Consider the following 24,659-nt stretch of genomic DNA (forward strand, 5'->3'; position numbering starts at 1 on the left):
ATTGTATAGCTTTATAAAACTAATCGCTTTGAGTCGGACCTTATCGCATACAAAGACTTATAAAGTTGAATTGGTAATGTATATTTTGTAGTACGTATAAGGCCTCCAAATTAGTACGCATATGCTAGTTTTGTGCATTAGATACGATTTTTCAGGGTATATATAGGTACATATAACTCATTTGTTACTCTGATATGCATATGAAAATGTTTACTGGGTAGTCTATATATATATAAAAATGAAATGCTGTTCGTGTGTCTGGTATAGACTCGCAAACCGCTCGACGGATTTTGATGAAACTTGGCAGACGTATTGCGTATGATGTGAGAAACGTTGTTAGCATGGTTTGAGACCCCATGGTTTGCATGGTTTGTATGGGGCTCCCATACAAATGAAACACAAATTTCTGCATAAATCGGGAACTAATCAAGCAAATGGAACCAAATTTGGCATGTGAAGATTTTTGGAGGCAGAAATTTTTTCTATGGTAGATTGAGACCCCTCCTTTCTCTAAGAGGGGGGCTCCCATACAAATAAAATACAAATGTCCTTAAAACGCGACTTTTAATCAAGAAAATGAAACCCAATTTGACATGCGGGGGTTACTGGAGGCAGAACTTGTTGTTATTTGGTGGATTGAGACCCCTCCCCCACTAAGAGGGGGGCTCCCATACAAATGAAGGGTTGTAATCTCAGATTACAGCTTGATTCGACTCATGCACCTTCCAGCATTGGACAAAAGGTAGGAGTCAAAATGACTACTTATCAAGCATAGCTACCAATATCCCCCCCCACCCTTTCCTTTCCGCTCTTACCCCTCCTCCTTCACCAAAAAATTTTCCATTTCTTTCCCCTACCGTCCCTTCATCAATTGTAGAACCATCGTTTCAAAAAAATATGTGTTTAGTTTACAAAGCTCAAAAGTTATAAAAGTGTTTGCCAAGCTTCTACCAACAAAACAAAAAAATGTTTGTTCCAATACGTTGTGTAGTTTCTGAGAAAAAGGTACATAAAATTTGAAAATCGTGGTTTTACAGGAGCGGCGTTTTATTCCGGCGAAGTTCTTCCACGCCGCTCTGAAATGCTTTTGTATTCGATCGTTTTTCGGCCACTTCCTGAGGTCGGATTAATAAAAAAATGTAGTATCAAAACAAACGGAAAAGACTTCAGAATCAAAATATGAAATAAAAAATTTATGACTTTTTCAAAAATTTTAGTCGTTTATGTTCCCTTAAACAAACTGCACTGATATTTTAATGCGATTTTGCCAACATTACCATTTTAAGGATTCATAATAAAACCCAAATTGTTATGTCGGATTAGAGACTTGCGGTATGATTTAGGTATATCTTGGTTTGTCAAAAAGAAAGCTCTTGATTGCAAGATTACAATTAAAATCTTCAGTATTATGCATCTACCACGTTTCTAGAATGGCGTAGCAACGTGCGCCGGGTCCTCTAGTACTATATATTTATATAGTAGAAAGGCAAAAAACGTGCACATTAGTTTTGAGTGGTAAAACTTGATTTTAGGCTAATGGAACTTTTGGAAGAGTTCCTTGATATGAAAAGACATTTCATCTGGTAAAATTCAAATTTTGATTAATCCCACTGAAAGTGAAATAAAAATTTATTTTTCTTCGATTTCAAATTTTAGAGCATATTATGTATTATGTACAACCACTACCTAGCGCCTCCACGTGGCCATACCTGGTAATGCTCTATTGAGTAGCCAAGCTAGGAGGTACGATACTGGGTGGCTCCCGGCTGCCTGATCTGAAAATCGAGGTTTTGGGCAGACGGCGGAGCCACACGACCTTGTTAATAGGTAAGCATAAAATAGGTAAGCGAGCTCTTCTCCCCACCTGCTGGAGTCATTCTGCATTAAGACGGTTTATTCAACGATTGACTCAGGCGACTTAGCCCTTGGAAGGAGATTCTCTAAATTCCTGGTACGTGTAAGTGATGTTGCTTATCGACCAATTCCCTTTTGGCCCTTCATACAAGAGTTGGGAAGCATGACCAATCGTTGAATATGTTCAGTTCTTTTTGACATGATAGGCTCATTGCTATGAACGGATGTTCTGCTAAGGCAGGTGGTAATACCATATATTCATATTCATATTATGTATTATATACAAGAAATTTTGCTAAAGAGGGTAACCTTCTATCTCTTCAGCGAAGATAAAAGAATCTTATTTCTTATAAATCAATCGTTGAAATTAGATTTTACTATTGTAGCTCTTTTTGCAATTGCTGTATAACTTTTTCATGTTCTACAAGTTCTAAAACTATACTGTATTTGGCAAAGTTATGTAGGGTAAAGAACCGGTTTTAAGCAGTCTAAGCGGGTAACTGATTGTTTTACCTTATTACAAGCGATGGGTTGACTAAGTGGGGGATATCAGCATACCAATCTTCTTGCTAACTTTAGTTCTTCAAGCTGTTACCATTGCAAGACACTATTGTTGTGCTAAACTTTTGATTTTCCGCTTTGGAGTTGGAGCGGTGGAACTAATTTTGATCAGACCGAACATATTTTCACCCTCAAGGTGCTTTTTTAAACAATCCTGAAATCTGAATTTTTTACGTCCCCGCAAAAAAACCCTCGAACTTTTCCCCCTATTCAGTAAGTTTGCGTTCCTATCCGCGACCTACTAATCGGCATCTGATGCGTAATCGGCATCTGATGCGTAATCGGCATAGCGTATCACCATAGATGCGTGAAATGCCATCTGTCTAAATTGTTTATCGGGGCATACACTCACCGCACCTTTCGGCAAACGGTATTCGTCGTCTTTTATTCTCTAGTGTTCTTATGGGAAACTACGAGTTTGACGTCTCACTCGCTGTTCATAAGGATGGTGGGAGAACAAAAGAGATAAACATAGCAGTACGCACGGTCCGACTCAGAACAGTGTTGTCAAAGCAAATAACATTGAAACACATCGTTGCTTCATTAAATCACTGAGAAAATCTTCGAAAATTATTGAAAAAGCTGTCTTTTCTGTTGTTTTTAATAAAGAAAAATTAATTATGAACATACATTTCTTTTGAAAGTATTGAACCACGTTTTCACCATTGGAGGTTTCAGTTAATTTTAAACCTATAATTCTTATTTCCAGAACCGAAACAGTGTCTTGGCAACACGATAGTTCATCAGTTTTGCTGCAGTTGATGCTACTGGTGAACAGGTTCCGTCAATTCAGAATTTGTTTTCAGTTTTATTATAAAATGATAAAACTTTCGGCTAGTGACAAAGCCTTAGATAATAGAAAAAAGAGAGTGAATAATATGGTATGTGACAATTGAGTGCTTGACTTTTAGAGTGGTTGTAATCAGTGCTGAAAAATGTGATGGATTCGTTAGTAGCGAGGAGGCGATTGCCTTCAGCAGCTGAAAAATGTACGTTTTTGGACAACAATTTTTAATTCATCATATTTCTTGTCGGAAACCCAGTAAATTGTGTTTGTGTGAATCAAATGTATGGTTAAGTGATTTGTGAAGATGATCCTATCAAAAGATTTTGAAAATATGAATAAAAAATTGCATTTTCGGCTCATTTATTTTCAACTGATTAAAATAGGTGACACTGCTTAACTTGTTCCTTACCCTATTTTTACTATTTGTACGTTTTTGTAGAACATGAAAAAGTCATTCTAATTTATTTTTGTTTTTTTCCAGTATTTTTTATGATAACTTAGGATATTTTGTAATTCCCATGGATCATTAATTGTAAGTCTTACTATTTTAAGCTATATTTTTTTATAAAGAGAAAAAAAATTGAGCCCTTTTCAAAAGTTAGTCTGGACCAATTTCGAAAAAAAAACTAATTATGCCAAGTTTGCTAATTAGACGAGCTCTTTACACCCGCCAGGTTTCATTTGATTCTGAAAGATTCCATGCCAACCTCTGGTCGAGTTGGCGCGAAATCCGTTAATACCCTTTTTTGGGATGATTCCGTGCTTCGACCGGGTAATAATTTTACAACTAACATCTCTTAGTTTCGTTTCCATTCGCGACTCCACCAGCACCACCGCTGCGATATTGGTTTCGTGTTCTTTCTTCTCCAGCGGTTCCGTTAATGAATTAATTTGCACATTACCATCGTTTACGGATTCACACCGCGATGCCGTGTGCTTTCATCCTCACAACAACAACAACAACAACGGTCAAACGGCAATAAGCAGCAAGGGAAGAAGAACAAAACCAAACTGGAAAGAAGTTCAGTAATAGTAGTTAAAGCGCGCAGTAAGAGAAAAAAAATAAAGAAATGTAAGTCAGCTGCAGCAGCTGAGAATTACGAGTCAGCAAAAGCACTTAACCTGTTCAACGCTTCAGCGATTACGAGCGGGCGAAATTCTTCTTCACTTACACAAATGTGAAATATGCCAAACCGGGTGTATTTGTTCTGTCGGTCGGGTAGGGACTAGTTGGGAATGCTGATGGCATCCGTCATTCTTTCGTTATATCGTTAACCCCTGCGCGATAACTCTAGGAATCTTCTTTTCTAGGAAGTTACCATGAGAAACCAGTTTTCCGAAAGCTCATTTACTGCTTGCACAAAACAACGTCCCCAGCATCGCAATGCATGCACTCTTTGACCTCTAATTCTTTTATTTTTTCCGACCAGTCTTCAGATTATTAGGTATCCATATCCAACAACATAATAAGATCAAACGAACAACTTTTATGATACCGCAGGAGACGAACTCCGGCCCGGGTCAATGCAGTGAGTTTGCCACGTGGGAGGCCCGCTCTAAATGCGTCACTTTTTCAGCCCATCAACGTAGATCTTATCGGTGCTTGAATGTCGAAACGAATTACCGCACTCCACACTGGAAAGCTCATCAATAGTTTCCCCCTCTGTTGCTGCTGCTGCCGCTGCAGCTCCAACCTCCAAGAAGTGATCAATTGATAATCTTGATGATCGTGCTGCTACCGGGCTTCTCTCCGGGTCTTCTGGCGGTCGGCCTGGTCGGTCAACCGAAGAGGTAACAACATTTCACGCGCAGTACACAACATTGATCTTGAAAGATCTGCCCTGCCCTAGAAGCACAAGCTCGGTCCCAGCACGCCGCCACTGCCTGCGCTGGCAGGCAGGCCGAACCAACGATGTGAATAAAATACTCACACAGCACAATCCCTCACGAACTATGGCTGATGATAGAAAAACTTTGCAAAAAAGCTAGACCCAGTGGAGAGGAACGGTCGCGGCAAACAATGTAAAGTCGCTTTCCCCCAGCACGGCGGACGCTGCTCGTTCATGCCCCCAGAGAGGCACGCTGCTCTGCTTTGCTTTGGTGGGTGGTTGGGTGGCTGGGTGGCCGGCTGGAGAGGAGAAGGGTGCTTGCTGAAAGATCGCCAAGGTCTGCCCCGTAGTACGTGTATTACCTGCAGTCAACGAGCGATCTGAATCGGTGATAAATATTTACCGCCTTCTTTTTTTTTGTTGCTGCTTCACTCGGCTCCACTCTGCCGCCCCAACGAACGACCGACGGTGGTGCATGTTGTTACACTATTCGAGGTTTTGATTTGTGAGTCTTGTTATTATCTCGCTAGGTACGTTGCTGCTGCTGCTACGGTAATCATCTCGGGCAACGGGAATGGATTGCGGAACCGATACTTGCGCACACGTTTCAGAGTTTCAGCAGCAGCAGCAGCAGCAACAGCGGGCGGAAGGTTGCTCCGCTTCCCGGCCGGGGAAATAGACGGACGGACCGGATAGTTTCGGCCGAGATGACTAATTTCCTGATTCAGTGGTGAGCTTTTCTGGTAGCAGGTGGAACATGAACTACTACGATTTTTCAACGTAGAACTACGTCTTACTGGAAGGTAGCTGGTATAGCGGGGACATTCCAAAAAATCTACCTCGAAAGGTGGTCAGGTTTTGAACACTAATAACACAGACTAACAGACATAACACTCCGTTTTCCAGACTTTAGAGTGGTGTACGATTCAGTTAAACGAAATGAGCTGTGTCAGATAATGCTAGAACATGTTTTCCGACGAAACTAGTTACGCTGTTTAGGTTGGATGGTCGGGTTCTGCAGTCTACGAAAATAATTTCAAACCATATTTGTAATATATCCGACGTTTCGACCATTAGTTTCGATCTTTTTCGAAGGAAATCAGGTAAATATTTGTTTTATAGACAGCATGTAACATACACAAATAATTTTTACTAACATATCGTTTCGTTTTTCGTTGAGCGGGCACTAGCTCTGAGGTCTATTGTTAAGAACTTATTAGCCCAAGTTTTACAGCTAATTTTGAAGATATAATGATATCCAAACTAAATACCGTCCACAGTCGAAACCGGTACAATACTAATTACGCGGAGTCATGCGACGCTGTATGAGTCAAAATCACGCGTCAGAATAGCGGGTGAGATCTCAGCCACTTTCAGGACGTTGGATGGACTGAAGCAAGGTGATGCACTCTCTGACCTACTATTCAACATTGCCTTGGAAGGTGCAATACGAGGAGCAAACGTGGAAAGAAACAGGACTATCATCACAAAATCTCACATGCTTCTTGGTTTTGCGGATGATATTGATATTATCGGAATCAACCGTAGAGTAGTGGAAGAGGCCTTCAAGCCTTTCAAACGGGAAGTAGCGCGATTGGGACTTACCATTAACATCGTCAAAACGAAGTATGTGGTTGCTGGCAGAGAATGTGAGAGTCCAAATGGTGTTGGTACCGAGGTGGAGACCTGAATAGGGAACAATATGAAGTAATGGAGGAATGTATATACCTTAGTACGCTCGTGACATGTGATAACGATGTAAGCCGCAAAGTAAAACGACGAATTGCAGCCACGAATCGGGCTTTCTACGGATTACGTAGCCAGCTGAATTCCCGTGGTTTGCAAATTCGCACAAATCTGGCGCTCTACAGAACAGTAATCCTCCCGTTGGCCCTGTACGGACATGAATCGTAGACGCTAAAGAAAACTGATCGATGAGTAGGGTTTATTTCTAATTCCCGTCGTAGTAAGTAAAGCCATTCTAATTTTCATCATTTGTTAGATGGATTTAATGTTTTAAAATCCGTCCATCAAAATTTTTCATCGTCCGAACTAAAAATGACAACCACGTTTACGAAGCTAACGCGCATGTATTTGTGTAGGACGGCATGACAAATGTTATTCTGCAAAATTTCTGCACGTCAGGCAAGTTTTCCTGGCTGTAGAATAACGACAATGCCTTGCATGAGTTATTTTCATTTACGAATGACGGAAATTAAAACGATTAGTCGACATTTTCTTCTTCGTCGCACGAAAAAACTTAAGAAATCTGGCTGGTAGGACTTCTTCAATGATAAAAAGCATTTAAATAGATCTCAGCTCACTTTGATTGATCGAGTATGATAGACAACAAACTAAAATATTAGGGAATAACTAGTTTTGCATTGTGTGTCACAAAAATGCTGATATTTTTAATTTGTGTTGGATAGGACGGGAATAGGCAATTACGACGAAGCAGCAACATACCCTACTTGGGGGTTTTGAGCGTGAAATTCTGCGATTTATTCTTAGTGGCAAAGTGGAGTGTGGCGCGGACACATGAACCACGAACAATATCAAGTATACAAATATGCTGATAAAGCGAAGGTAATGCTGCAACTGGTCGACTAGACTGTTCAACTATACTGTTCGATTCGACTGCTCGTCTCAACTGATCGTTTGGAGAGATCGACCTGCTGCTTGACTGAACAGCTCGATTTAACTGCTCGATTGGACTACTTGGCACAACTGCTCGATTCGACTGCTCGACTTACTACTCGACCTTACTGCTCGACTGGACTGTTCGACTCGACCGGTCGACTTGATAGCTCGACTGGACTGTTTGACTGGATAGCTTGATTCAACTGTTCGAATTGACTGCTCGACTCAACTGCTCTACTCTATTGCTCGACTCAACTACCCAACTGGACTGGTGGATTGAACTGCTTGACCGCACTGTTCGATACGGCTGCTCGACTCAACTCTGATTCAACATCTACTCTAGTCGAGACACGAGTAGCTCGACAGAACTACTTGATTAAACTGCTCACCAGAACTACTCGATACAACTGCTCGATTCGGCTATTCGAATCGGCTGTTCGACTGGACTGCACGATTCACTTATTCGAATCAACTGCTCGACGGGACTACTCGACTGAACTGCTCGACTTGACTACTCCACTCAACTGTTTGACTGAATTACAATTACTAGACTCAATCGGCTATTCGAATCGGCTGTTCGACTCAACTGCTCGATTCAACTGCTCGACTAGACTACTCGATTCAACTGTTCGATTTGACCATTCGAATCGGCTGCTCGACTCTCAAGTGCTCAACGTACTACTCGATCCGACTGCTTGATTCAACTGCTCGACTAGACTACTCGATTTAACTATATTCTGCAAAGCTACTTATTTTAGTACGTCCTGCAACTTTTTTGAGGAAAAAAAATTGAAATTAGGAATTAGGCCATTGCAAATTATTTTTTTTATGGGTGCCTGGACCACTGCGACCATTAGTTAGATCTATTGTAGTATACTCCGTGTTGCTGTTTGCATAATCAGTTCGTTCCATCACTATGAGTCAGAGTGTTGGTCGCCCTATGAATTTGCATTTCCCCCCAAGAAGGTATGAATGAATTTCAGTACCTTTTTTGTTTCAGCAGACCATATCTTGCTAGGCGTTAGAACGCCCTCTCCGAGAATACGCAGTCTTCGTTGAATTAGAGCGCTGCATTGACACAGTATATGTTCTGAGGTCTCGATCTCAAAATTACAGAATCGACATATGTCATCTGTCAGCTTACCTATATTTTTAAGGTGATATCTGCTCGGACAGTGTCCGGTTAAAAGACCGGTCAGCGTACTCAGATCCACTTTATTCAAACTGATTAAGCTGCGTGTGATGCTTTTGCATGGCGTAATAAAACGCTTTAATTGTCGTAATGTTGGAACAGCTCTCCAGTTGGCATCAATCGTTGATGATTCCCAGACTTTGAGTTCAGCTTTTACGCAGGCTGTGGACACCCCGCAGAATGGCTCAGGCCCAACGAATTCTGTTGACGAACCAATTCTCGCTAAGAGATCGGCCTTTTCATCTTTTTCTATACCGGCATGACCGGGTACCCAGTATAAATTAACATTGTTAGTTAAAGCCAATTGTCTTAGGGAGAGGATGCACTCCCAAACCAGCTTTGACTGGCATGTGTGTGCTTTTAAGGCATTTAGAGCAGCTTGACTATCGGAGAAAATACAGATATTGGCATGTCTGTATTTCCTAGTCAAGCAAATGTTTGTACAAGTTGATATGGCATGTATTTCTGCTGGAAGACTGTGGGCCACTGTCCCATTGGAATTGATATGTCGATTCCTGGTCCAGTGACCCCAGCTCCTGTAGATTTGCCAATTTTAGAACCATCGGTGTAAAACAGGAGTGATCCTGGACGAGTCTTAGGACCACCTTCTTCCCATAATCTGCGATCGGTTTCGATTACTTTGAAGGGTATATCGAAGTTTGTCCTAGTTTCCATCCAGTCTTCGTTCATGATTACCAGGATGTTCAGTTGAAAATCTCGGAGTATTCGTAGGTGTCCATTGAGATCCCCATCTTGAAAGTGTTTAACACGCCTATAAGCCTAAGAGCACCTTTTTCTGCTTCAAGTTGTACGAATTGGTGCAACGGTAGAAGATATAAAGGAGCATCTAGAGCTTTGGAAGGTGTGCTGGTCATTGCTCCAGTTATTGAAGAGCACGCCATACGTAGTAGCTTTCCAAGCATTTTCTGTTATTTATGTAGTTTTAGGCCACCACAATAGCGAAGCATATGTTAGTCTAGGTCTCACAATTGCCGAATAGATCCAGTGAATCATCCTCGGTTTAAGTCCCCACTTTTTACCAAATGTATTGCTGCAATCCCAAAGAGCACTGTTTGCTTTTGAGATTGCATACTCTAGATGATCGTTCCAATTTAGCTTATGGTCAATTATAACACCCAAGTATTTTGTACGTTTGGATAGCTGCAATTGGACTCCCCTCAGCTGCAGATCTATAATACTGTATTTCCTTCTTCTTGTAAATGGTATTATGACTGTTTTAGAAGGGTTAATACTTAGTCCTTCCAAGTCACACCATTTAAGTGTGTAGTTCAGGGCAGATTGCATTCTATTGGAAATAGTATGTTCATACTTTCCCCTTACTAAAATTGTTATATCGTCAGCGAATCCTATGACTTCATAGCCTTTTTCAGCCAATTTATTTATAGCATGTATCCAACTGGAAATGCACCTGTCAAAACCCCGTTTCTCCATGGCTCTATTTATTGAATTGTGGGAGGCATTATCAAATGCTCCCTCAATATCAAGAAAAGCTGCAAGTGAGATTTCTTTATTGTCAAAAGATTTTTCTATTTTCGAAATCAACGTATGAAGTGCAGTTTCAGTTGATTTTCCTGCTTGGTAGGCAAACTGGAATTTGTTCAAAGGTCTTCTTTTTAAATATGATAAATTGATATGAAGATCCATGATTTTTTCAAACGTCTTTAAAATCACCGATGTGAGACTGATTGGTCTGTATGCTTTGGGATTTGTCCTGTCACGTTTTCCCGCTTTAGGAATGAAGATAACCCGGACTTCTCGCCATTTCTTAGGAATGTATCCTAGTATCAAACTTGCCCTAAACATCTTTGTCAGAAGAGGAACCGTGATATTCTTGCTTTTTTATAATAGCACTGGATAAATTCCATCTAATCCTGGAGACTTGAAGGGATTTATAGAATCCACTGCCCACTCAACTCTCGACTCCGTGAAAATAGCACTGGCTAATTCTTGAACTCCATCTTCGTCCATAATTGAACTAGACTGAGCTGCGTTAAAGCCCTGTGCGTCATCGGAAGACGTTTGAATTGAGCCTGGAAAGTGTGTGTCTATCATGATACTAAGCAATTCCTGATTCCAATTGCAAATTATTATTAAAGTTTTTGTCACCCCGCCCCTTAGAAATTGGCTTGAAAAATCGGGGGGCAAAAAAATAATTTGTAGTATATGAGTTAATTTTTTTTTATAAAATCAATTGCCCGTGGGCTCTACAGTCTGAAAAACTCAAAAAATGAATGTACGAGTTGAGTTAAAGGTTCTAACACGAAAAAGAAATGGAAATTTAAACTATTAAATTTCCGAAAATCGTCCAAAAATTTTTTTTTTGTTTTTTTTATAGATTTTTGCATGGAAAATAATAAGGAATATATTAAAAACAAGAAGAGATTTGGTTTTCATGTTTAAACTTTCAATAAAAATGCTTAAAACCCATTTTTTTTTTGCTCGATTAAAAAATTCACATTGTTTTTTTTATCGTTCTCTCGTCATCTTTTCGTCGAGGAGGGACCTGTAGCCGCAAGGTTACCGAGTCTGCCTCGACAAGCGAGTGGTCGTGGGTTCGAATCTTAGTAGAATCAGGCCATTCGATGTTAAGTGACTTTAGCATGGGTTTATTCTCAGGCCCCACCACATCCTTCTTACTGCATTCTGCATTTACTAACAATGAAAGTCTCTTGCCAGGGCAAGTTATAAGAGTGGTACTTGCTTGAGGTGCGAATGAAGCCTCTTGTTCAAGGGCAAATTATAGCTTGTTCCGCTTCCTGGTTCTAGGAACGAGATTGGTAATACATACACACCTTCACTCTGTGCTGAACTCTGCTTTACCGACCATGAAGCCTTTAGCCGGGACTGGTTAATGATACTTGCTCGAGGTGCGAATGAAGCCTCTTGTCCAAGGACAAATTGTAACTAGTCTCCGCACTTCCTGGCTCCAGAGGTTGGTTGAAAAGTAGTAAGAAGCGTAGAGGGAAAAAGGGGTGAAAACACACCGACACTTTAAGCACGGATAATAAAAGCAGTTTGCTCACTCTATAGCGATACTGCAATAACAACGAAGTGCGGAACAACACCTGGATAAGATCACAATAGATCAAAATGCTGGTCGTAGTGATAATATCCACACAAAAAAAATCATTTCGTCGCCTTTTTTTGAGTTAGACGCTTTCTACACGTTTTTTGTTCCCTGTTTTGGCATCTTTTCATCATATTTTCATGTTACTTCCATCGTATTTTCGTCAATTATTCGTCAACTTGTTATTGTATTTTCGCCATCTTTTTATCACTTTTTCGTCATATGTTCATTTCTATTTTTCTGTTCAACATTTGTGTTTTCGGAAGGCTTAAATGTTCAACCGTTTTTTAATCAACGTGTAAAAAGAGCAAGTTGTTTGTATTGAGATTCACGCACTGCATACAACCGATCGTCCATATCTGTTGTATTTCTCAACTCAATCATGCAATGCACATGATTTGGCATGAAGTTTATCATAATCTATACAGATCGCGACAAAGCAATTATCATTTACAAGTAAGTAATGTCAGTGAATCTAAATCTGATTGCTCCTATCCCGGGTTTTGTCGCATTACAGAAATTATATCAAAATTTGCGAAGCAATAGAATCAATATAATCTTGTCTTTTCATTTCACTACTCATTAGAGTAAACCCTCTTTACTATTCTGTTCGTTGTTTTCTCTCAAGGGAACTCTGTTAGAAATTATTCATATCGGCTGTTAAATCGGAAAGTTATACTTTTCAGGATATTATTTACTGAATGTAGCCTATTCGTTATTATTCTAACAAAAAGACATTTTCAACCTTTTGCGTAGTTTATGAAAATCCATACATACGAGCACTTGACCCGTAGGTCTATAGAAAATTTCTGAATCCATAATCTGAATTCGCAACCTAGCCTCCATTGTACTCGGATGGAGACAAGTTCTTGATAGAGCACGAGTTATCCTGGCTCTATGCTGCTCTTCGCCAAATCACATTCTCAATAATGATATTAAAGGATATTCAGGATTACACATCTCTTTGCCACAACCCGCTACAAGATGCGAAGGGATTCTAAAGTGTGCCCGAAACGCGCCCCAAGCACATCACTAGTTCTAGAGGGGCTTCAGATCAGCTGCGTCAGTTTATCTGGAAATCCCTACTCGTGCATTGTTGGCAATAACTATTCCCGCTTGACTGTATCGTCTGCCGCTCTGAAATCCACGAAAATATATTGCGGATCTGGAGAATCTGTTGGAGTGTGAAAGTTTCGTAGGTCCTAAAGTAGTTTTTGCCTCCAACAAAGTCCTAAAAATTATACAATGATGTACCGTTAGTACTAGTGGCTCATTGCCAATTTTTTAGGGTTCTGTTGGGAGTCGGTCCTTTTGGAACATTTTCCAGATCGCTCCAGGACACATCACAGATCGTAAATTTGGGATGATTCAACCATTTAGCCAACTCACGAGCGGATAGTCCGAGATTTTTTCTCATCGCAATTAATATTGAAACTTTAAAAAATTTCACTCGAAAAATAAATAAATGTCAGCAACTTTTGTGTGAGAAGATTTCTTTGTGTTTAACTTTTATAGGTCTTCAGATCTTCAATTCAGACAGGTAGCTAAAATTAGTGATTGCAAATTTATTTACATAGCTTACGTTTAATGCTTCATAAACCCTTAGTTCATAATTTCTAAATTAATATCACGTCTCTGGGTAACGCAGAACATGCTTACATTACGTTATAATCGTTATTGGTGATTAACTGAAAAGTATAAGCAACTTCTAGCATCAACTTCCAGTTTCAAATTAATTTTCCACAGAAAATAAACAATCCCACATCTTTGCAATCAAGCCATATAATTTCTTCATTCGTGGAATACATTAAACCACATTTTTTTCAGAGCTTCGCTTGATTCGGTTCCGTAAAAAGCTCAAATTTGCCACAACTAAGAAAAAACAAACCTATTAGATCGTTAGATCTGTTTCCCATTTTCTCGAATAATTGAGGAACAATCATCCGCTTCCATGATCACCATAATCACCATTCCGATGAGCATCCCAGAGCAACCGATCGAAAGCCCTCGCTTCTGCCTCCCGATCCGATCGCCTTAGTTATCTTACAACAAGTTACCGCTGGACTGTCCGCCGTGCAGTGGCTATTAGTTATGAGCCATTAAACAGAGAGGGAGAGAGAAAGAGTCTAAAGAGAGAGACTAAGTCGCTTAATGCACGAATAGCTCATTCGCGACCACCGTAAGCCCTCAGGAATAATCATCACACAATACCTTGCCTTGGTTTGGAAAAAAAAAAAAGAATCGTTAAGGTTTACTCGTTGACGTCACCTGGTGGCACCTGTTTACCTGTTGCCTTGCGGTGAATTCTTTTATACGTTAATCCCATAGTTAACGATTTGGAAAGTATTCCGCTGGCATATGACCGAAGGTGTGGAACAAACCTAGGGGTTTTATGACTTCGTTGTAATATGAACGGCACAGTAGAAATTTTGATTTTGTGCAGAATGTTTTGTAATACTTAGGCTTTGTTAGGAGTTGGTAAAGAATTTAACAACATAATTCAAAAAAAAGTTTCCAACGCGATAATTTATCATGAAACAAATCCGGTTCCCACCGCGATAATGGATATCACGGAAAAAGAAAACTGATATAGAGTAGCCATCAATCACCCACACAAGTGCGATTTTTACTGTGTTCACTCTGAATCATTCCTGGCACTACTCTGCAGGGCGAGTATACCTAATTTGAACACAGTCCCTTGACGCTTAATCAAATGCAAATCAATGCAGCAGCCATCACGGCCGGAGGCTTTCTCCAACCTTGAACTTCCCAATGTCAAAGCAGCCGTTTATTCGTTACGATGTTTGCCAATGCGACGGATCTTTCGGCTAGCTAAGTGGATATGCTCCGTAGGCCACCCGGATCTTGGATGTCGGTCGGGGCTTTTTGCCTTTGGGCAAAAAGGCATGAGGCGTATCGAATCGAATCAACGGCGACGACACTCGAGACGACACTTTTGAGTGAAGCCTCCGGACGTTTTTTTTTTGCTGCCGAGGCTTACTGGCACGCTGAAAGGCAGGGAAAGTAATGTGGGGTGGGCACTGGAAACGAAAAGGAAATCTCAGTCTACCCAACCAGGCTCCGGCGCGGTACGGTAAATAATACTACTTACGGTAGAGCCGTACACAGTAGTAAGCAGTTGAAGGTGGTGGACCGGTGGGTGTGGGATATCAAATTCAGAAATCACTAGAGTGGATCGCTGTTTTTAACCGCCACCGCACCGCAGTCTATTCATTGAGACTCCCGGACAGGCACCGATCGTGCCAAATGCACAACTTCTCGGATGTCTCATCCGAGCGTGTACTCCGAGCTCCTGCGCCGCCAACGCTTTGCTGACTTCGAACTAAATAGATACTAGAGAGACTTTGTTGTTGCTTACCAGGGAGAAAACAAAACCATTTCTATGGAACGATCGCGATGGCGCTGGCAGTGGCGCTGCTGCTGCTGTGGTCTAATCATGGCCACTGTTTAGTGAATTAAGTTTCACTTTATTGTAACGTAAACGGTTTTCGTCATTTTACCGGTCTAGTGTACACCAACGAGCGCTGGTTGCTTTGAACTGTGGTTAAATTATGCCTCTAATGTAGGAGCAAAAATTTCAAAAAACCACGGTGCCTAACCAGTATGGAGTGACAGCTGTCACTGACGAGTTATGACAGCAGCCAATTGGCTAAATAAAACTGAAAATAACTTTTCAATGCTACCCTTAGTGACTATATAGGAATACCTAACTCTTTCTGTTGTGCTTAAAATAGCAATTTCTTAAGTTTTTCGTTCCCATTTGGCCTCGACAACTTCACTCTCTGACTTCCATGTTGGAATCAACAATTCCAAAAGTGTGTAAGCCACGCTGTTTCTATTTTCTAATCGCTGATGCATATTCAGTAGGTTGGCCCAAAATAGCACTTTGTCAGGAAACCTGGGGGCTCATGCTTCCAAGTAGTCAAAGTTATAAGAAAATAAACATACCTTTTCTACGAGTTGATTCGCCTGGAAATAAAATCGTGTTTCGATTGATAAATATAGGAAGTGAAAATTGATAACAAGTAAAAACTCCTCAGAAATTTCGCTCATTGTGCTGTGTGCAACAGACAACAATCATTTTTGGAACTCTGTCGGTCGACATTCGTATTTAGGATTATAGAATTGGAAATCTTTGCTGCAATTAACCAAAGGGCCTTGCCCTATTTATAAAAAGAGCCTTCGACTCAAATGCAGCAATTATCGGGGCATTACTCTCCCCTATTCTGCAAAAAAAATTCTTTCCCACATCCTGTTTCATAGCCTGAAGCCGTTGCAGGAAACCTTTGTTGGCGCATACCAGTGCGGTATTCGAAAGGAACGCTCTACGACGGACCAAACGATAAAGTTCAAAAATTCAATTTGCAGACGGCGTACGATTCTGTTAAGCGAAATAAACTGCGGCGGATTATGCTTGAACAAGGTTATCAACAAAACCGATTAGGCTGATACGTGCTACTCTTGATGGTTCAAAATCAAGCGTCAGAATAGCGGGTGAGATAAGAGTTAGATGTTTTGAAGCAAGGTGACGGGCTATCGAATTTGCTTTTCAACATTGCATTGCAAGGGGCTATTCGAAGAGCAGGCATGCAGAGAAGCGATACCATCATCACGAAATCTCACTTGCCCCTAGGGTCGGCAGATGAAATCGATGTCATGGATGTTAACCATAGAACTGTAGAAGAGGCGTACACGCATCTCAAGAAGGATGCTGCGTAGTGAAATGTGACAACGATGTAAGCCATGAGCCTGCCAACAGAGCCTTCTACAGATTGCGAAGCCAACTGAGGTCCCGTTGACTGCAACTCCGTACAAAACTGACGCTCTATAAAATGCTAATCCTCCCGGGCGGTACTCTACAGTCACGAAGCGTGGACGTTGAAAGAGAGCGACCGCCGAGCTCTTGGTGTTTTGAACGTAAGATCATGCGATCAATTCTTGGCAGCATATTAGAAAATGGAGTGTGGCGCAAGCGCATGAATCATGAAATTTAGCAAGTATACAAAGGTGCGGATATTGTGAAGCGTCTCTGGGTACTCAGTTACTTTGAACCAATGAAGTCTCCAGATCCGGATGGTATTTTACCCATCCGAGCTTATCAACCTCTTTCGTAGAACGTAGAATGCGCGTAGCAAAAAAAAGTAAGCTGGTTGTAATTCTAGAATGTTTACTTTTTTAATTTGTAGATTAGCTCCGCAATTGTCGTGTACTCTAACAGCTGACTGCGAAGTCTGTAGAATAAAAAGAGAATGTAAAGATTGGAAAACGGAATGTAGAACGTAGGCTTTGCTTTGCTTTGCTTTAAGGGGTAATCATCCATGTGCTAATCATCCGGCTGGACTTGTCAACTCTCGTATATTTTTTCTATACAGCGGGTCTCAACATAAGCTACCGAAACGGCGAAACTTCCCCACCTACTCTATTTCCCTAGGCGAGTTCTCCATGCGAAAATCGCTTTCTTCTATTATGTTGACACTGCGCGTTACACTCCGCGCGTCAGTTCCTTCTCTGTTATTGTGGGTCCAGGCAAGATTTCTGAATTGGATTAGATAGAGGGTAGGATCGTTATCTAAGTTAGGGTGCATTGCTGTGAGGAAAACCTTGCGATAGATTTTAAGAATTTCCTGAAATTGGTTAAGAATTTCCTGAGAATTCCAAGTTTAACCAGAGTAAATAAAAATCCCTGTGGATTCCCGTTTTCCAAGTAGTAGACACCCTAATTATTGAAAAGTGAACATTGTTCGTCTGCCAGCGTGTTAGCCCCGGTTCTCAGCGCGGGGTTTCGGGGGAAGGCCCTGTTCCTGTGAAAATCGACCAAACCTCGTGAGTTTAGTCATGACCTTGAAATGCGGTCAGGCATATATTAGTATTTTTTTGAAACGATGGTTCTACGCACTCCCCCTTCCTTTCCATTTTTCCCCTCCATTCCCAAAAAATCCTTCTTCATTACTTTCCTTTACCATCCCTTCATCAATTGTAGAACCATCGTTTCAAGGAAATATCAAGCAATGCTGTCGAGCAGGGAAATCACAATCTTATTGGAAGATACATCGATTACGCTTTTAGCGGTCAAAGAATATCCTCAAGGAGTTCTCTCTCCCAAGGGAGTCCCTTGCTTTGGTCACTGGTTTTCGACACATTCCTGCACAAGCTGCACGGCCTGTGAACTACGCACAACCACGGGACTCTTCGCCGGATATTTTCCCTCTCTTTATCGTTTAAAGAGGATATGGCAAGATCTTAACTGACATCTCCCGCTTTGGCAACTTAGTACTAGAAAGTTCAACACATTTGTCAACACATCCTGTGGAGCTCTTGCGTCTTCCAGGACAGCTTCTTCGGAAGCTATCTATTAACTCAATATTTTGTATGGAAACTCAAACCCAACTAGGTTATTGGTTTTATTAACCATGCAGTACCTAATTCAGGCACAACCGTCTTACAACCGTCTAGAATCTAGCTGAATGCTTTCAGTATTGCCTTTTCCATTAACCATACTGTTAACAGATATAACTTGTCACCCAACAAAAATGGCTCCGCACTGATTTTCTCAGTGTGCAGATGAGAGCTACGGATTGCTCCGTGGGCTTGCATCGTGCCACGGTTCCTGTGTATCAACAATCAGCACTTGTAAATACTTCTAGGGTGGGCGTTGCCAGTCGCCTGAATATTTCCTAGTAGCTATTCCTTTTCAGGTTTATACACTCGTCCCTGTACAGATTCGACTGTTTAATTGCTACATGTGCGCAATCTGTTAAACCAAAGGCTGACGGGAAATGTAGTACGTTTTCCCAAAGAACTTTTTCCTTTTTGAAATCTTCGGTGAACTACGTTTCTAAGCAAGCTACAGTGACGGACAAAATGCTTTGGAAGTGATCAGAACGTTCAAAAAATCAATTACCTTTTAAGCAAACAGGGATGCCAAAAAATAAGGGACAAAAAATAAGACTAACAATCACTTTCTCTGACAAACTGGTTCTGCTGGCCCCAATCATTGATGGTGGTATAACCGTGGTTCCGGATAGCTACACTACAATGAAATAATTGCCAAGGCTAATAGGCAGTTTATATTCATTCACGCTCAAGGTAGCAGAAGAATTTCGCGATCCCATGTGCCTGCTACCACTTTACTTTATTCAGAAAATTGGATCGATCCCGTGCTTGGAGAAACATCCTCAGATCATGAAATTTTCCTTTTCATTTGTAAATGGTTTTTATTGTGTAATGAGGTTTGAAAGCAGAGTCAAACCTCATTACATAAGCAGAGGCAGTCGGCGAACCCAGCGTTTTTTCATTGCTTGCCATCAAATCCATCAGACATCATGTATCATCAGACTATAGAATATTCCGCCATTTCTTACCCCTTTCGGATCCAATCCACTCTAGATGTTGCTTAGAAAATTTCACTATTCTTGGACTATTACCGACGAGCAGCTTCCCAACACGCCATCTCTGAATTGTCCTGGAACTCACTGGCAAACTTAGCTCATCCCTTATCTCCGATGCTGCCTTGAGCGGATCGATATTGGACAGTCGGTTGATTTGATCGTTATGCTTAACTGTGATTTCCCGAGGACGTCCAGTTGCCAGACAAGGTTTTGGGTCACGGAGAGCATTGAAAACAACTCCAAGAAGCCAAAAAGGCTGCGATCTCTCGTTGGGTTTTACCTAGCTTGGCCATTTGACGGATAACTGCTCGCTGGGCTTTCAGTGCAGTGATAGTTCCGGTCCATTTTGTTTAAAATTATACCTGAAGTTAACGATCAAGTATTCTTTTTTGGCGGTCAACATCATTAAATGTATTGAAATGCTTAGAAAAAGGACTTACTGGAGGAATAATAAGATTATAATCAAAAAATCAGTTAAAAATCGGGATTGAACTTAGTCTTTGTCGCACGATTTCTGCAGCATGTGCGGCTTTCGATGACTCTAGATCGAAATCATCATTTCTGGTGGTTCAAAGCGTATGTAACACTTTGTCATAATAATACGCGTACTCACCACTAGGTGTCGCGTACACAAAGTCACAATAGGAACGAATTGGACGATTGGAATTTAGAAGACTTAAACATTGAAGATTTCATTAGACCGTGGTCTTATAGTTTTATCCGTCACTCACTGATACCAAGTCGTCTTGCAGACTTGAGTCTGATGGAGGGACCAAACCTTCTACCATAGACGTAATACTGGAGAAAAACGATCATTTCAATTGTCGACTCTAGCCAACACTCAAACAACAGTCGCTGCGCGAGAACGTCATTCGCCTACGCTGGTGCTGTTAGCAGATAAAATACAAAGTAAATTTATAGCAAACTAAATGTATGGTGAGTCGTTTTGCGTAGCGCGAAGACTGCACCAGGTGCTGCTAGTGTTTTTTGCGAAATTTAGAATAATCATTTAAACGACGTTTTGTTAGAAAATTTGTTCGAAGTGTTACGTCTGTTAGTCTGTGCTTCTACTTCAACTAATTTAAATAAAGTATGAAGGTCTTTGCCTACGGCCACGAACGCGTGGTTGACGTAGAACTACAAATAAAGGTACACTTCGAAAATGCATCACATCATTTTCATCAATTTTCACATCATTTTTATCAGTTTCTTAGAATTTGGAGTTCTACTACACATCGCAGTTGCACATCCTCTGGAGATTGACGATGATACTGCTTAACGATATACGTTAACTTGCTTAAAATATTTCTCATTGGACGCACAATTTTCGTTGAACAGAAAATGATGAAGATTTAAGCTGGGCTATTTTTTACAAAACCGATTCGCTTTCGAAAATGGTTGAAGGCGCCGTTTATTATAACAGATTGATTTGAAGGTCTTTCAAACAACATACGGCCAGCCAGTTAATAATAATGGCGGAAAATAGTTCATTAATTTGTTAACGGTCTGTACCTTGCAAATTTTCTTAGTTTCCGGCTATTCACCAACTAGTGAAATGCAACAAATCAAATGTCCGCAAACTGTTGTCGGATAAACCCGTCGCTATTCTTTAAGTGCGAATAATTCTTCACTCTGAGTATTAGTCCCGTCTTATGTACGAACATTCCGTCCATCTGGTTTTCATACAGCACTTCAGTTTCAAATAAATTATTTCAGTATTTCGAAATGATCGATTGTAGCAGGTTGCTCTTTGTTACGAATGCATTTTACGACCAAGACATCAAAAGTTCGTCTAGGTTCAATGTTCAAACGATATAATCGTATATAAACCATCGAAGAGGAGGTTTATATTTAACACTTAGCTACAAAATTATTTATCATAGAGGACATCAACTTGGTGTAGGCTCAATCGAACCAAGCAACTTTCCGATTTGTTGGACGGGAAGACTCACTTTTTTTTCGGAAAACGAGGTAGGGTAAATGTACCAATAGTGGAGCAATTAGTCATCATGCTTCAAACACAGAGAACAGACATTCATCTTGGCTTCGCAACATGTGTAAAAGCTCAGCCACCATTTTGAAAGTAAGTGGTAATGCTTCCGCTACATGGCGCTCACATCACTAATAGTATGAGCTTTGGTTATTAATGTCCGTCAATACACATCAAAGCTTTCGTCATACTTTCACCAAAGCAATAGGAATTATTGTATAATTCCTTTTTAATTACTCAGAGAAACTGTTTCTGCATCGGTTACGAGCCATTGGCATGCAGACTGAGAATAAGCTGTGATTTTCGCAGCCGCCATCTTTGGATCAACGAATCGAAGCCAAACACCTCATCACCGGCGGATATCGATGAAGTGGTACAGGTTTTCCGGTGTTCAAGGATGAAAAGTTCACTGCTAGTACCACCGCGGTGGGGTCATGCTGCGTGTAACGATAAAATGGTACAATTGTTGAAAAACTCTAAATACTCAACTCTAAAAACTCATAATAACGAAAAAAATTGAATTGCACTTTGGTTTCTGTTTTCAATGTCCAGCCGTGTTCAACAACTAACATAAACAAAATTGATCCGTTGCTACAACCGTTGCTTAGGTTGCTACCAAAGAGTTGCTACAGTAACTAACATTAGAGCTGCCAGTATTTCGAATATGTAGATTATGATAAGAATATATAATAAATTTGGCAACGTGGATATTGAGCAACTGGTGCACACTAAGAGAGATGTCGCTAGTGTCTTGTTTAATAGCTTACACATCATTTGCGATGTATTGTATATGAACATAATTGTCTGTTCTCTGTGCTTCAAAGATCTGTTGAATACAAAGCAAAATCCAGCAAAATGATCATGTATCAACATGTCCTTTGTTGGATTTTTCTATTTCTGTTTTCGATAGTGATCGGTTTTGGTATGGAAAACGGAAGATATTGATGAAAAAAATTTTTTGTATCTAAACTGGAGGTAGAATTCCCGCAATGGTGGCAGTGTGTACCTATTGTGGCGATAGCCAAAGAAGTATGAATACATTTTAGTTAAAATTTATAGAAACCGTATCCTCAGGCTTGGATCAAATTGCTACCCCAAACATTACCCTTCTACGAGTTAATTTTTCATATTTTACATGATTTTCACGAATAGACTTTGGTGTAAGAATTCACTAGTAGTGAATGTCTTAAAAATCGGACTTTAAGTATTTCAAGATGAGTATATAAAATAAGTTATAATGAAATATTCACCATAAAAATACTACTGTAAAACACTTTTATCTCTTTTTCGTCTTTCGTAAAATTCTTGAATAAGATTCGCTAGAGCCCAAATCCCACCCAAATGGAAAAAAAATTTCTAAATATTTTCGGCTTCAGCTATTTTATTCAATAAAAATATACAGTAAAAGGATATTGGGAATAACTGATTGAGGTTTATTATGATATAACTAAAGATAAAAAGTAAACCTTGTTATCCGCCAAATTAAAGATTGTTTAAGACTGCAACTATTCTTAAACCTATCTAGCGACTGGTGTGAGAGCAATTGATTGTCATTATGCGTGGAAAAATGTTACGTCATTAGTTACCATCGTACAAAGAATGTAATACAGTTTGATTACAGTCTTGCCGGAACCAAACTCAGCAGAGTCAAGCTAGTGAGAGATTTGGGTGTGATACTGGATGAGAAATTATCTTTTAGGCAGCACATCACAACAACAATCGAAAAAGAAAGCCGCCAGCTTGAATTTATTTTTAAAATACCACGCGAATTTGATGACCCGGACCCCCTTTGCTTTAAAGCTTTGTACTGTTCGCTAAGCCGTTCAAAACTCGAGTATGGCAGTATAGTTTGGAGTCCGTATCAGGAAATCTGGATCAACAGACTAGAAAGTATTCAGCGCAAATTCGTTCGCTATGCCCTGCGAAATCTTCCTTGGAATGATCCGCATAACTTGCCTACCTACGAAGATCGCTGTCGCTTATTGGAATCAAAACCGCACGATCTAGAGCCCTGCGACCAAGAATCATGCTGCAGGTAGATTTTTAGTCAACTCAATATGCAGCCTTCTTACTAATCGCATCAATGGTCCGTCAGTTCAACCAATATACTGATCTATTCGACTGATGTGACTTGATATAATGTTATATAACGTATAACAAAAAATGGTGGGATTTTTATGCACACTTGAGGAAGATCTTGTTGTGATCACTTCAAGTGAGCTTTTCCCCACCCACACCACTTCATGTAGACGTCAAATGAAAAGTAAAATAAAATAAAATAAACAAACGACCAACGATGAAAAAGAACTTCAACCTGTTAAATCTATCTAATCCATTTAATGCTGGCTATAGTTGAGGCACTTTAGGTAGTTTCAACTTTTGTACTTTTGCTGGATATCTTCCGCGTATTTATTCTGCGATTTCTTTTTGTTGCTCAGCTTCTTTCTGCTTTTGCTTTCTGATTTGTACTAGGGTCTGTTGCTGCTTCGTCGTATTTACCTATTCCCGTCCTATCCAACTCAAATTATTAAAAATATCAGCGATTTTTATGACTCACAATGCAAAATTAGTTATTCCCTGATATTTTAATTTGTTGACTGTCATACGCGATCAATCAAAGTGAGCTGAGATCTATTTAAATGCTTTGTTTCATTAAAGAATTCCTGACAACCAAATTTCCTACGTTTTTTCGTGCGACGAAGAGGAAAATATGTCGACTAATCGTTTCAATTTCCGTCATTCATAAAATGAAAATAAATCACGCAACGCATTGTCGTTGTTCTGCAACCGGGAAAACTTGCATGACCTGCAGAAATTTTGCAGAACAACATTTGTCATGCCGTCCTGCACAAATACATGCGCGCTAGCTTCGTAAACATTGTTGTGATTTTTAGGTCGGACGATGAAAAATTTTGATGGATGGATTTTAAAACGGTACGACGAATTTATGAAATAAAGTCAGTTCCGTAGTTTCAATAAAATGCTTTACTAATCGCTTTTCAGTGATTTCAAAGTGCATGGATCGGAAGGTAAGTGTGTTTGAGTCAAATCAGAATGATGGAAATGATGGAAATTAGAGTGGCTTTCCTTACTACGACGGGAATTAGAAATAAACCCTACCTCATTTTTACGTTGCTCCAATTCCTCCCATTTTAATTGTTATTTATGCTTATTTCAATACAGTAATATTCCGATTTTGTCAGCTCCCGATTTTGTCTACCCCCAATTTTATCAGCTTTTTATCCCGATTTTGTCAGCCTATAAATTTTGTTTAACTTTTGAACTTTTAAACATGATTTATAAAACTTT

At 40.2% G+C, this 24,659-nt stretch overlaps 1 protein-coding gene across 3 annotated transcripts in view; it reads right to left on the minus strand.

The window, feature by feature from the left end:
- The window catches only part of LOC128744541 (spectrin beta chain, non-erythrocytic 1), a 232,040-nt gene that overhangs the window by 205,026 nt on the left and 2,355 nt on the right, over positions 1-24,659 (minus strand). The window lies entirely within an intron of this gene.

The sequence above is a fragment of the Sabethes cyaneus genome, chromosome 3 (assembly GCF_943734655.1).
Source record: "Sabethes cyaneus chromosome 3, idSabCyanKW18_F2, whole genome shotgun sequence".
Classification (NCBI taxonomy): Eukaryota; Metazoa; Arthropoda; class Insecta; order Diptera; family Culicidae; genus Sabethes; species Sabethes cyaneus.